The sequence below is a fragment of the Larus michahellis genome, chromosome 6, assembly GCF_964199755.1.
Source record: "Larus michahellis chromosome 6, bLarMic1.1, whole genome shotgun sequence".
NCBI classification, from domain to species: domain Eukaryota; kingdom Metazoa; phylum Chordata; class Aves; order Charadriiformes; family Laridae; genus Larus; species Larus michahellis.
This window is the reverse complement of record NC_133901.1, coordinates 6,208,867-6,224,259: the sequence shown is the minus strand read 5'-3', so window position 1 is coordinate 6,224,259 and position 15,393 is coordinate 6,208,867. Positions and strand designations below refer to the sequence as shown.

At 38.7% G+C, this 15,393-nt stretch overlaps 1 protein-coding gene across 1 annotated transcript in view; it reads left to right on the top strand.

The window, feature by feature from the left end:
- Window positions 1-60: 60 nt before the first annotated feature.
- Window positions 61-15,393, top strand: part of SERPINI1 (serpin family I member 1) — a 55,000-nt gene continuing 39,667 nt past the window's right edge. Inside the window, exon 1 of the mRNA XM_074593263.1 lies at window positions 61-179. The gene's annotated coding sequence lies outside the window, so the exon portion shown is untranslated. The remainder of the gene's footprint in view (window positions 180-15,393) is intronic.

Genomic DNA, 15,393 nt, shown 5'->3' with positions numbered 1-15,393 from the left:
GAGCGCCCAATGGGAGCGTGGGGCCGGCGGGGGTGGGCGGGGCCTCGGCGGGGCGGGGCGGGGCGGGGCGGGGCGGTGGGTCTACCCCGGCGTTGGCAGCGCCGGGCGCACACCCGCGGCGGAGCGCGGAGCAGCGGGTGGGAGGCGGCGGCAGCAGCAGCAGTAGGAATAGCGGGGCGGTGAGTGTGCTCGTCCCTTCGCTGCTGGTGGTGCTGGGGGTGTTTATGCGTGTGCTGGGAGGTGGCTCCGGATTATTTCTTAAATTGAGTCAAGCTTTTCATGGCGTGTTTTAGTACCCGTGTCTGGGCGGCGGCTGTGCAGAGGAGCGTCTGTCCGCGCGGGGGGCCGCCGGTGGGAGCGGAGCCGGCTGAGGGGAGGCGTTCCTGAATGGACGTTGTTCCCCACCGTTATGAGAACTTCTGCGGGAGGGGAAAAAAAACCCCAAACCTTTGTCAGGCGTTGGGTCGTCCTTCGTCTCTCTGGCAGCGGTGGGGAGGAAGCGGCTCCCGCCGCCCGGGAGCCCAGGCTCCCTCAGCTCCGCTCCGCAGCGGCTGCGCCTCCGCACGAACGCTCTGTTTTCAAGTTGAACTGTGAAAGTGTGGCAGCAGCAGTTCGTAAAAACCTGTCCGTGCTGGAAAAGGGCGGGTGGGGGCTTCTCTGAGGGGGCTTCTCTGAGGGGGCTTCTCTGAGGGGGCTTCTCTGAGGGGGCTTCTCTGAGGGGGCTTCTCTGAGGGGGCTTCTCTGAGGGGGCTTCTCTGAGGGGGCTTCTCTGAGGGGGCTTCTCTGAGGGGGCTTCTCTGAGGGGGCTTCTCTGAGGGGGCTTCTCTGAGGGGGCTTCTCTGAGGGGGCTTCTCTCCTCTGTGTCACGCTCTTTCCGTTCGTTTGTTCAGTGCTCTGCAGACAGTATTATACTTAAAACGAGCTCAACTGTTAACGTGTTGGATTTGTATCTGTGTCTCTGATGCATCAGAATGCTTTTTTTTTTTTTAATACCGATCAGTATTGTCTAACACTAACAAGATGCATGAATTCCAATCAGAACATGTGAATGAACAGCTAAAGTATTAAACTTGTCAAACATTGGGTGTAGCTTCTTGTGGCAGTGAGATGACAAAGTGGGAAGACTTTGATGTCTGTCCGTTCCACAGACAGATTGTGTGCATGTATCCATGTACGTTACTGGTCCCCATCACCTTTGTGTAGGTGAGTGAAAAGAAAAAAAAAAGGAAAAAAAGGAAAAAAAAAAAAAGGACCTGGGTGTTTGTACTTTATTATGTGTACTGAATTTTCTCCTCCCACACCACCTTGTTTTGCTTTAATTAGATCTATGTATCATCTCTCATATATCAAATACTCCACACATCTTGGTATTAAAAGACTACTTGAAACTTGCGTAGTGTGTATGAATTGTGTATTACTAATCGACTGCTGTCTCTGATTCCCCGATTCTTGTCTCATCATTTCTGATGTGATCAGTATTTCAGTCTAACAGAAAATGATGCTATTCTGCTTAGGTGAGGGACACTCTACCAAAATGTCATTGCGTAGATTGAGCCAAATGCATGTCTGTGGTATTTTATCCTTTCAGTGAAATTAGTGTATTTTTGTGTAAAGCTACAAAGCTGCAGTCATACCAGTGCTAACACTTAAAATACAATATGCTATCCCGTTCCCTCAATTTTGTGATACTTTTCCAGATTCTGTCTTTTTGTTAAGCAATGAAGTCTTGGACCAGATTTACACTTTCCTATTTTTTATGTCCATTGTATTTTTCAGAATTGTTGTGGTTTGGCTGAGTGCAATGAGGAATAATTGTCAAGGAGGTGAGGGAAGGGGGAGGAATGATTGTTGGCTTTTTCTTTAAGGTATGGATTGTCTACAAAATCACACAGGGCAATTTAAGAGGTTAATACACAATGAAGGCTGATGGCAATGTTAAGTTTGCTATTCAGTGCAGTCCTGAGTTCCAAAATTTATTTTCACAAGACTTTCCATCCTATGTATTCAAATTCTTAAGTTGGGTTTGAGATAAGGTTTGAGTTTTTAAATTTGCTTTGAATTCGTCTCCCCATCTGCCATTTTCATTGAATGATTTGTTCACGTGTATGTGAAAGTATTCATGAAGTTGTCACTCATCTACTTCCATATTCATTGTTGAAAGCACACAATGTCCTGTGCGTCTGTTGGCCTACTGAACACTTTAGCTGCAGCACTGCCGGCTGAAGTTGATTCCAGAAATGGCCTGGGATTAATACATGTCTAAGCTGCTAAGTGACTTGCTTCCTGCGGGAGTGTGCTGATGTGGTGTGTTTCTGTGCCTCTTTTTAAGACTTGGTCTCTTGTTTCCTCCTCTCATCTGTCCCTCTCATAGGGAAGAACGTATATATGTTCATACGTAGTCTGGCAGAGTTCTGGGAGCAGGTGTCTGTGAACACAACATCGTTGTAATAACACTTTTGAAATTTATGCTGTAGATGTAAATGTAATGTTTATGAATAATTTAATTCAATTTATAATCTTACTTATCACAAAATGTAGCAGTGGAGAGGAGTTAGTGCTGGTAGGATTCTTCACGCCAAGAGCTAGCTGCTCTTAGCTCTTCAAAGTCCTTTTCAACTAGCATATCTAATTTTTTTTCTCAAAATTTCAAATATGATTTTTGGTTGCTTATCACCCATGAAGACACATTTTTGGCATGGCTGAATACCTTTTAAAATAATTTCTGACAATCTGTGTTTTGTGTAGGCAATACGTTACTCTGTTTTTGTAAAACATAGGCTGAATATGAATTAGTATAAGGCATGTTTGTCCTGTACTCAGTCTTTAGGCTGTCCTCATCTTCATTATTTGTCTGTTCAAAATAATGTTAAAAATTGGTGCATAAATATTGATTTAAAAATTAATGCCTGTTTTTATTTTATGTACACTTGCATATCTCTGATACAGTCAGTATCTCTGGTTACGTGTCAGTATAATGGGCAGATGGGGGGGAAAGATGTCTATGTAGTCATCTGTGACTAGTGATAACTTTGGATTTTTCCTCAAATACATGAAAGACCGAAGTAGTTAACTTAAATTTGGAAATATCGTTCAAATTTTTGGGTTTAATTTGTGTCTTTTTGAGTGCTGTTAGTCTTGTGAACTGGATCACAAAAGGTTAGCGGAGGTTGGGGTGGAAATAATGTAATATGCGTTCCTGCAGGAGGAAAGGACATACTGAATCTTGAACAACTGACTTGACAGAACAACACATTTTCTTTGAATGTCTTTGTAAAATTGTGCTGGAGATAATTGATTATTCACTTCAAGACAAAAAAAAAATCCCACAAATTATAAGGGTAAAGTTTTAGATTTATTTTCCCTCAGTACTTGATATTTAAAGCAGTACAGAATGACAGGGATGTAAGTAAATTACATCAATGACATTAGGAATATGTATTTTTTACAGTGCAAATAGCTTAGTACAGTCATTAGGAAGGGGGGTTATGTTGGAGAAGGTCTGTAACAACACAGTACTGTGAGAATTCAAGTAGCATGAATGCCTGTATGAAATCTCTTCAATTTCCTGACTTCACTGAAAGAATGCCATGTCATCTTTTTTTCATTTTCCCTCCCCAAAATTCCATTTCTAAAAAAGTAATTACATATTTTACTAAACATAAATGTAGATAAGATTAATCTGTGGATTTTGCTAGTAAGTAAAGCTACACTACATTCCATTATTTTAAAACTAAAAGCTTCAGTTTCTTTTTCCTATTAGCGTCGTACACATACAAACTTTCAGCTTCTTGTTGATCCCTCTGCCCAGCCAAAATCCCAGTTACATGTTGGAAGTTGTCTGGTGACTCTGCATTTGAAAAGCAGTGAACTTCCTTGTAGTGTGGTCACTGCCAGGCTTCACTGGGCTGTGCACCAACAGAGTTCTTTGCTGCCTGTTGGTGTTTTGAGTAGTTCTGAGTAGCATCTGGGTTGGTGGCCTTAATAAAGTAAGTATGATAAAGAACTGTTCTTACGTGGTGTGATTGAAATATCGACTGTAAGGTCATGTTCTGCTTTGTTTAATATGCTTCAAAGCTAATGATTATGAAAACTGCAGACTGTGGCTAATTTGATAAAAGCTGTGTGAGTTATCTTCATCCTTTTTGGTCTTTTAGAGTCATTGAAAAGCAGCTGTAGCTGTGAGATGGGAAAAGAGAAAATGTTGTATCAATACGAGCTACTGAGTTAAATATGTGTCTGGCTTTTGGGTTAATAAGATTTGACCTCCTGTGTTGTAAAGGATTTTTGGTTTAGTTGAGTGTTTAAATATTATGATAATTCTTGAGAAATATTTTTTCAGACTTAGAGACTATCCTTTCAGGAAGAATCAATGATGACAAATAATATTTCAGCTAGAAGTAGTTAAGCAATGTGGCTGTATTCAGTTTTAACCAAATAACTAGCCTATTAATTGGAAGACATCTTTCCCCTTATTTATGTACTTCAGCCCTGCAGTTTTTCCACCATTACATCTAAATGAGTAGTTGCTTAATAATGTAAAGTATTTCTAATTTGCTGTGTATGTCTGACAATTCTAAACTCATGATGACTTGATGGAGCTAATGGACAATTGGCTGCTTCTAGAAAGATTAGTTCTGTCAGAATTGAAAATGAAATTGTACCATGTATGCAGTGGGATTTCTTAAAGATACAAAAACAAGCACTTGTTAGCTAGGAATGATCTCTCCAAAGCTCAGAAGAACTCCATTTCCCATGCTTTTCTGTTTTTAGCTATTTTTGTCATCCATGTTTCTATATACACAGTGGGTTTGGGGGACTTCATCTGAGAAAACTGTAATTTCCTCTCTAACTTTTTTGAAAAACATATTTAAGGCTTTGTTTAACTTCCGGAATTCTGACTGAATTCCAAGAATTTTGCTCAGACACTGCAGGAAAGCAAATGCCTTTGCAATAAAATAATATGCCCAAACGCTTACTCACTAGTTGCGCTTTGCATCTGGTACTTCTTGAGCAGCAACGCCATTCCAACCCTTGATTCTCCTGTAGAAGTTTGGAGTAAGCTGGAAAACTTGGGCATCTACTTTTCAACATGATTTTTTTTTAACTGACCTTGGCATGTCAAGGTAATGTTAGGAGCATGGGTACTTTGCAAAAGACAGCCTGTCTGAACTCCTCACAATCACTTAGCCACTGGAGACTGCCTCCTTTCTTGACAGTATAGCAAAATGTCGTTTTTCTGTAACTGCTTCTACATCTGAAGTAATGTTCACTGCCCCAGATTTCCCCATACATCTCAGTTATGTAAGTTGTAGTTCGAAAAAATATAGGTTTAAAGATTTAAGACACCTTTTTCAATTGGTACACTAAAACTGTCCTTTTCGAATGCTTTTCTTTCCACATTTAAATTAAAGCAGTTCTTGGAGCATTTGATGATTGTGTACTTCACATAGCAATTTGAGTTCAGTGAAGCAACTCATGTTTTCTTTCTCGGGTGTCTTTTTTCAAAAAAAAGCATTTGCTCTAGTTTCCGAACTATTTAAAGCTATTAATCAAAATGTAAGTCAACACAAACAGCTCACTGTAATATCAGGTCTTCAACTTGCCATCCTGTTGATGTAAAGGAAGATGGCTAGGTCCCTATCCAAACTGCTGTAAGTATACCTAAAGCCTGTAGGTAAACGACAACCTTTTCATCTGCAAAGAGAAATATGAAAAGTGGGAGGAACAAGAGAGAGAAGCCAAGTTATTATTACTGTAAATATGTCAGTTTATTGACTTGTTAATTTCAGATTTATTCAAAAAAGCAGGAGAAAGAAGCAGTAATGTCTGCAAAAACAAAGTAATTAGTGGGAGTTGGAAGATGTCTAATGATTCTTACAAGTACTAAAGAGGAATAAGCTAGTCTCTTATTAAACTGGATATGGACTTTTAAAATGCTGTAGTAATTCTATTTTGTCTTTAAAAGCATGTGCACTTACATATGGTGTATAAAAACCTTTTTGTTAAAGTAACATTGTTTATTCACAGTAACATTACAGGCAGCAGGTGTTTTGGTTATTAAAAAAAAAGTAAAAAACTAAAGCTGACTCCACACTTCTAAAATAAATGTTCAGATAATATTTGACAAAGCTGATGTTCAAGTTGAAGGTGACAGAGAAAAGACTTTTAGTTTCATGTTTATTGTGCCTGCTATACCTCTGTGGTCTAGCGTGAAAAATAAGATCTTGTTTCACGACTCTGTGCTATGGACCATCTTTTTTTCCCTTGTGTCTCTAGCCACGAGTAGTCCTGTCACAGAATTCATGAACACTTATGTTCTCCCAGTTCTCCCTATCCAAAGAAACTATTAGCAGAGGTCTGCAAATTGAGGAGCTGGGAAGAAGAGGACAGCAGCGTCTGAAAATCTCTTAAGAGAAGTAAGACAAGGTGTTGCACAGAACAACATCTAGTGCTTGTGATGTAAACAGAGGAGATGTGGAGCTGAACCCTTTTAATTCAACACTGTTTTGGTTGCTATGATCTCATTTTCATCCTGCAGTAATGTTGACCCAAGGGAGGTGGTGACCTCGAGGGAAGTGATTCTGTCCCACTGCTCTGGTGAGACCCCACCTGGAGTACTGCATCCAGCTCTGGAGTCCTCACCAGAGAGGAGGACATGGACCTATTGGAACGGGTCCAGCGGAGGGCCATGAAGATGATCGAAGGGCTGGAGCACCTATGCTATGAGGACAGGCTGAGAGAGTTGGGGTTGTTCAGCCTGGAGAAGAGAAGGCTCTGAGGAAACCTTATAGCAGCCTTCCTGTACCTAAAGGGGGCCTACAGGAAGGATGGGGAGGGATTCTTTTATCAGGGAGTGTAATGATAGGACATGGGTAACGGCTTCAAACTGAAAGAGGAGAGATTTAGATTGGATATCAAGAAGAAATTCTTTACTGCAAGAGTGGTGAGGCACTGGAACAGGTTGCCCAGGGAAGTTGTCAGTGCTCTATCCCTGGAGGTGTTCAAGGCCAGGCTGGAGGAGGCTTGGAGCAGCCTGGTCTGGTGGGAGGTGTCCCTGCTCAGGGCAGGGTGTTGGAACTAGATGATCTTTAAGGTCCCTTCCAACCTGAACCATTCTGTGATCACAGATAGGGATTGTGTTGTCCGTAACTGATAGTAGTGAAAGCCTGGAAGGAACGTTTTGCCTTTGCTTTAGGTCATTCCTCTGCATCAGAATTGGACTTTCCCTCTTTACCTGCTCGCCTGTTCTATCACTTTCCCTCAATGCTCAGGCCTAACCATAGAGATCTCCCTCCATGTCCTCTGGCGTTTCCTCTGCCACGCCTGTGGTGCTCTGTGCTCCTGCAGTGTCCGCATACAAATCTTTGCTCCTTTTAATCTCCAAAGGACATTGCCCACCTCATTACTTCTGCCATCTGAAAATGCCATTGTAAGGAAGCAGAACTGTGAGGAGTACTAGCTGTGGCTCTCTTTTTAGAGGTAACAGGAGTTAGTTTTATTTCTAGCAGTTTAGGCAGAAAATAACAGCAGTCCGTGAAATATCCCACCCCCATGTGAACTTGTCCAGAGGTGTTTTTTTAATATTTTTTATTTTTTTTAAGCCTGAGATGAGAGAATGGCTGATGAATAACTTCTTCCCACATCTCCCACTGCCCCTCAGGTGTGTAAAGAGCATTTCTAAATACATATTGTGAATTCAGCAAGACATGAGGTGGCATTCTCAGTAGAAGGATGATGCCTGTTTGGACTAAGCAGCCTGAAACAATGTTTGTGGTGCTTTGTAGCTCTAAGTGTTCTTGTTCTTCTTCCTGAGGACAGGTTCTGAAATGTCCTGTGCTGCATATGCCTGAATGCAGCTCCTCAGTTCACTGTCACCTGTGTAGTCACTGCATGCTACAACCATGCTTGTTCTCATTTTCATGTAGCAGAGTGCCTTTGATTAGTCCTCCTCAGCATCTCTGAGGCATAGAAAATGTCATGGTAGTACAAAACCCCTTGTGGATTTTAGAGCTTTTGGAGTCTCCGCTTGCACAGAAGCTACTTGGTGTCATCTGTAACTGGCAGTTTCCATCTGCTCTCCCTACCATGCACGTGCTGAAATACTAAAGAAGGCAGGTTATTAGATCTACAAGAAGATACTGAGGAAAACAAATATCAGAAAAACAAGCAAGGAGAAATGTCTAATTATGGGGGATATAGAGCAGCAGGGTGTATAGAGAACATATCCATGAAAATGAGTAAGAAACAAATTGACTGTAAATAGATTTATTTTGAGGGGATGATATGCACGAAGCGAAAAAATGCCATTAGTAATTTTTCATATAGGAATGTGAGGGAGGAAAATGTGCATACAATATCAAAACACAGTACACTTGTGAATTTGACATAACTGATACCAGGTCTTCATATATGAAGTGACAGCAAAATAGCCTTTAGCTTCAAGAGGAAAAACCTCCACTCAGTCACAATGAAAATAAAATCTTGAAGTGATGGAAGCATATTGCTCAACAAGAACAGTAGCATATCTTGTATTTGTAAGGAGAGGAAAGCAACATAAATTCAAATCTGCATATAAGAATTGTTACTAGGAGCTAGGTCTCATACAGTATCATCTTTACCTGTAGTGAAAGCCCTATAGAGGCAAATCTATGATAGTATGTGTTCCCACAATTTGTCATTTCAGGATTGGTAGAGACTAATTTAATTGATACTCACCATCCTTTCCTAATCCATATCTATGTTACTACCTTATCTTTGATTTATTAGTTAATTCCTTAGGAATTGTAGGGCTTTAGAAGAATCCCCAGAAATATTGCTGAAGCACCAAGAGAACAAGGACAAAATGAAACTTTTTAAGGCTCTAGGGTTGTCCTGGGAGCTCAGAGAAGGCAACACCAATTGATAAGATAGTTTTAAAGGAAGAAGAAAAAAGAGCTTGCTTGTTTTCAGATCCTTTAGTAGTAGACAAGTCATTTAACCTATACTTAACCTGCGTTTCTCCAATATAAAATGAAAACAGAAACAGACTCTTCCTACTCATAAAACAAAATCCAGTAAAGAGTGTGAGGCATCTGAGTATTAGTTCGTTAAAAGGTGAAGGTCTATTTGAATGTGATTGATACTTTTAACAACCTTAATGTATTGTATATAAGCCATGTAAGCAACTAGGTGGTCGTATAATTCATCAGGCATGGTGGTCTTTGCTGTCCTAGAGCAGCTTGGTATAGATTTTGAGAGATATTAGATCATTTGTATTACTTACTCTAAGGATAAATGGCAGCATTTATCACAGACTTCCCATTTTTATTTTGTAAATCTTTGAGTGCAATGATTGAACAACACTTTGAAAGCTAACAATTGCAAATCCTAGATATTGTTTGTATTATGGAGGTGTTTTGCACTGTCCTGATCAAAGGAACAAATATCATCAATAGACATCACATAAATGTTATGTATGTTCAAGCAGGCTGCTAGAATGCAGCATTCGTTTAGAAAATATTTGAGATAATAATGTATCGTTCACTCATGGAAAAATGCAGTGTTGAGTTGAATTTCAGTCAAGGCTGTGAAAATACTTGATGTCCTTTTGAAACAAATTGTGCCATCGCTGAAGCCTTGCAAGGTTTTGCATATGACAGAAGACAGCATGTTAACATGAAATGTCCATCTTTTTTCATGCTTAAATGGAGTAGATCTGAAGTCAGTTCGTTCAACAAAGTGCCAATTTGGAACTACATTACAGAACTCACTTGAGGCAATGTGCTCTTGCTAGCTAACTTTAAATACGGATTATAGATGGAGACTTCTGAAGATTTTTTCAAATTTAGATTGTGACTAGTTTTATTTTCTTACATTTTACCTGATTGACTAGAGAAATAAAATTTTTCTGACTGTCTTCTGGCTTATACAAAATATAGTTAATTAAGACATGCTATACTTTCCCCCCAGAGTCAAAGTATAATGTTCAGCTGGCCGACTTGCATGAATAATCCATCACTGTGAATCATTAATTTAGAAGACAAGCTATGGTAATTGATGTCTTTATGCAAGCTATGGAAATGCTTAGGGAAATCACTTATTTTTCTTGTTGGTACATTTTTAAATTTGTTTTAGAATATTTCCAAGCTTGAGTAGTGTTGGGCTGTAGCCTCTGAAACAGATTCACCTGAGATTAACTGTTTCTGTGTAAATGTGATATTTTTCTTGGTTTTGAGTAAAAATCTGAATATTTTAATTCTGAATAACTATTAAAATCATAAAACTTAACTTTGGGCCAGTCTTGTGTGCATATAGTGGATGAGCAACTGTTTATGTTTTAGAAGTTTCTAGTAATAAGGCCCAGGATAGTGATATTAGCAGTAGCCTTTATGTGGTAAAAATACCTTTCAAAAATCATAACATTATTATATCTGATAATGCAAACAGGGATTGCAAGCACTAATAATGCTGTGTAAGTTGTTATTTAGACCTTCCTATATTCTGATATGTTGGAAGTGATTAACTGATGAGTTGATAGCATGTTTCTGCATCAAACTAAGCGTATCAAAGGCTGATGATACGTGTATTTTGTTGGAAGACTTATACTTGAAGATAATTTAGCACACAGTTCATAAACTTTTATGTTAAATTATACTGTAGCCATCATGTCTGTATGGCAAGAAAAGTTACCAATTTTGTTTCCTTTATAGAAATCTCTCCACTTTCACTCATAATTGAAATATTAGGGTTTGCTAGTCTACAGTGATACATACCAATTTGTAACTATTTTGTCTGTCTTCAAAATAAGAAAGATGCAGCAGGCCAGTATTTGAATGGGAGCAGACAGCTTGGTCGTAATTCAGTAGCAGTTCAGAAGCAGAATATCAATAACCCGTAACAAAGGCATCAGGTTCCTGAGGTAAAAACACCAAGTGGCAATGGGTTTTGTATTATTACATATCAAGGTGGTTTCAGCATTTATTCTTTTGTTGCTGGTCTCTTATATTTGAAAACAAAATGCCTGTTCTATCTCTAAATTCCTCCTGTATCAGCAACCAAAGATCTTCATTTTGAGTCTTTCAACTTTGTATGTTGGATTGCAGTTGCAGTAAGGTTATGTTCTCCTCAAAAAGACTTTACATTTTTTATTACAAAAAAAGAATTTTATGAACTTAAGGAAGGTTTTTAATGCATGCATGCAGATTTCATATGTGCAAAATATGATAGAATCAAAGTCTGTGAATTGACTTTAATGGGTCTTGGACTAGAAATATCTAGTACTGTGAAGTTTTCTATTCCATAGAGGAAGCTTCTTAAATACTTGCCATGTGTTCAATAACTGAAATGCATTTCTACTTATAGTCTTTAAGTTTAATGATTCTGAAAATAAGCAGACGTACATTTTTTTGTGTTCGTTTTGTTTGGTTTTTTTACCCTGGAATATTTACCTCTCATTTAGGCATCAAAATAGAGGCTTGGTGTCACATGTGCTTGGCTGCTTCTGTTTGTTCTCAGATGAGCCGTGGTGCGCTGGACTCTCAGAAATCCAGCCCTGAATTTTGATGTTACATATAGGAACAAAAAGAGAACATGTTCACAATAAACTAGCATTTGAACTAAATTGAAATAGGCTTTGCCATTTTGGTTCAATTTCATAAGGTATGAGAAGTATCAGGTTGCTTATAGCTTCAGTTATTGAAAAATGGTAATCACAACTTTTGTAAAGTGAGATAAATCATGTTTATTAATGCTCCCTGTGGACATACGGGGACTTGGCCCTGGGACATTAAATACATAATTTTGTTGTGTAATTAACTTTTTTGTAATATTAGTTCAAGCTAAGGGAAAAAATCCATAATCTTTTAGGCCTTTTAAATAAAAGCAAAGATAGTGAACAGAATTTGATTCCTCATGGGATTTATATGCCAGCCGTAAAACTCACAAAACGGTGACTACTTCTGTGTTTCCATACCTGATACAGAACAGAGATGTGAACTTTACTTGCCTGCTTGGCCAAAAAATTTCAAAATCATTGAACCAAAAGAGATTTTGAGCTGGGCCTTTCTTGGCTTTCCCTTAATGGTTGTTTCATTTTGCGTCGAACATAGATCGTGAGCAGGTTTATATAGTCTTCTTTCTCTTGCTTTCCCTCTCATGCATCTTCTATGTGAGATCATTAGGTAGGTTATTCATTATTCGTTAGGTTGATAAGGTCCTTGTCAGCACTGGATTTCTGTATTTGAGAGGTACATAGTTTTATGGTTCTTAAAAGGGGGCCATAGAATGTGTACAGGTGGGGATGTACATGTGTATGTATACGTGTATGTACATGTGTCTTTTTCAGAACATGGAGGATGGAGAAAATGTATGCTGTATACAAGGAACTTTGAAACTTGCTCCTCTAGTTCATCTGCTTTCCCAAGTCACAGTAAAGTGTCTCTTGACTCCTGACGTGCTTGTCTAACCTTCTTTAAGGGATCTGGTGGATATGGGTAGATCGAGAGACCTCCCCAGGCAACCTATTCCAGATCGTTGTTGTCTTAGCAAGCAAAATGCTATTGTTAAAGTCCAGCCTGACATTTTGTTACTACGGTTTGAGACTTCTTGTCCCATCCACTGTGTGTACACAATCAGAATAGTATTTTAATTCCTTTTTTTCCTTCTCCCTGCATGATTGATATCAAAGATAGAGACTGAAACAAAACATCTCCAACTGACAAAATCTGAGCTTTTTATACTTGGCTGCCTCAACTGGCATCATTGTTAGTCCAACTAAAAAATAAGCACCTGCCTTGAAGAATTGTATTCTTTACAATTAGTTGAGGCAGGTGCTAGACTGGTGTCACAGTCAAGCTTAGGAGAAAATTACTTGGACATAGAAAATACTTCTGCTTTTTGAAAGGTACTGTTTTTGTTTCACAGTAACCATCTGGACCTCTTTGACAATTCATTAGCAATATCATAAACCAAATGCATTATCTGAGACATCCACAGTTTAATCAGGATGTTACAGGGAAGAACTTCTAATATTCATTCCTGGATAAAGTAATCTCAGCAATTGTTAGAGGGAATGGTGAGTTGCTGATGTCAAACAGCAGGTGAATATGGTTGCAGTTTCCTTCCTGAAGCAGTTCAGCAAGAAGACAGTGGCGAGACCTATGAAAAACTGAACAACCTGAGGACTTTGAGGTAGTTAGTGCTCTAATTTTGTAATGTCGTGGTCTGATTCTTTCTATAAAAACAGGTTAAACTAGTAGAACCTTTAAAACAAGTACAAGGAAATGTTTGTTTAATAAACCCACAGTAAAGATTTTTTTCCTAATGCAGAGTCATTGAATGGGAGTGTAAGCAGTGTTTGAGGTTGGGGATCAGCTCTGGCCATTCAGGCTTGTAATTACAGCTGTGATAAGTGTGTTTTCAAGTTCTGCTGTACTGAGAGTTTTCTTAATCCATTATTTTACTAGGCCTTTCATTGCGCCTCCTAGTACATCATAATAATTCCTGAAACCCCATGAATCATGGGAAAACAAATGTTAGGCTATTAATTTCTGGCTATATAGAGACATAAATTTAAGTCTTACCTGGGCAAGTGCGTGGTCATGTTTGACATCATTATTATTGTATTTAGTAGCCACAATAAATATGTGAATATTACAACTCTATATACAGTGAAGACTGGATTGTTTAAAGTCTAGCTTTTTAATTTAGCATTGGGGAAAAAAATGTGTAGTGAATTTTTATTCCATTATTATTAATAGACTCAGTTACTGCAGGCTTTGGGAGCTAGAAAAGGCATGTGCCCTGTTTAAGGTTTGTTGTTTGCTATTGGCTTCCCTATATTTTTATGAAAACAAGCACAAAGCTGATGTCTTGGCTGATTACTGTTTGCTTTTTAAGCCATGTAGAAATCCATGCCATTGAATGTCAAACAGGACACTTTATACAGTTGAGCTGCTTTCACCTGCTTAGGCAGTTTACTGCTTAAAACAACTAATCTTTGAGCATTGTTCTTCACTTAAAAGAGCCCTTGTCTTCTGCCTTGGATGACTTTGAACAAGAAGAAATAAATTTAGAAAGAAATTTAGGTGGTAATGTTACCCCTTTACATTCTACCACCATGCCTGCTTTTCTCCTCTAAGAGGTGGGCTAGACATAATGTCGAACAGTATCTCACGTATCACAGTGATAAACTTTATCTGATGATAAGCTAGAGGTGGCTGAGGTATACAGTCTAGTTTACACAAAGCATACAGTTGATCTCTGTGTACTTCTTCAAGGATTAACAGATTCTTTGTGTGATTAGAGATGAGCTTTTGCCCATTTACACTTTGAGGTGTATTTGGATTCAACAGAATAGCTGTTTTGTGGTGTATAACTAAAAAAATGTGCACGCTTTGGGCAACACTTCTCATACAGCTGCACCAGCTCCAGAAGGTCTTATGAGGCAAGGCTAGTTGATTGTTGGCTAATGAGTCTGCTGCTGAGATATTGATTGAAAATTAAAATATCTTTTCTGCTGTGGCTATATTAATGGAACTGGATGGTACAAACTGGGTCTAAGTTCTTTGCTTTGAGGTACAGCTGTCCACCTTGCCTATTTAACAACTTCACAATAAGATAACTTGTGGAAAGCCTGAAAATTGGCATCTTATATACAGGCAGAAGAATTCAGGTTAGCCTATTTAGTTTTTCAAAGCCAAGCTAATTAAAAAAGATTAACCTAATTTTTAATAAGAATGTGTATATAACCCACCAATGTAAAATATTAGACGCGCATGAATCATAGCTAGTAATACAAAAATGGGAGTAGTATTATAGTCTCTAACAAAAAGTAGAATTAATATTAACTTGCCATAGGAAATCCTAGAGGAAACACCTAAGACTTACTGGAAAACAGGTATTCTGTTTTTGGGAGGGGGAAACAATGAGGTTTGAACTCTCATTTTTCATTCTGGATGTTGGAAGTGACTTGATTACTTTCTGTAAGGTATTGGACTCTTTGAATTATAAAAACCCATTTAAAAATCTTAAACCAAAGCCATGAAAACCACAAACCAACCAAACAAAAAAAACCCCAAACGCCTTCTGTACAACATACCACAAATGTGTTCATATAACCACAGGGAGATTATACAGATGTGAGCCAGTGAACAACAGAAATGGATTGTTTCTTCAGTGCTTCATGATTGCTCTTGTTCACGTGAATTGCTTTAGCATTTAGAATCAAATCTAACATGATACAAACTTCTCTGTGTGGAAGAATAAGCAAGATTAAGACAAATTCAGCTCCCTACATGTGTTGTTTAAATGGCTCATCATGGAGAGGATACTTGGAACAGCGTCAGTTCTCATAAACACAAACCAATGAGGCTTGAACAGTGATCCGCAGAAGCACACTTCAAGGCTGGTTTCCAC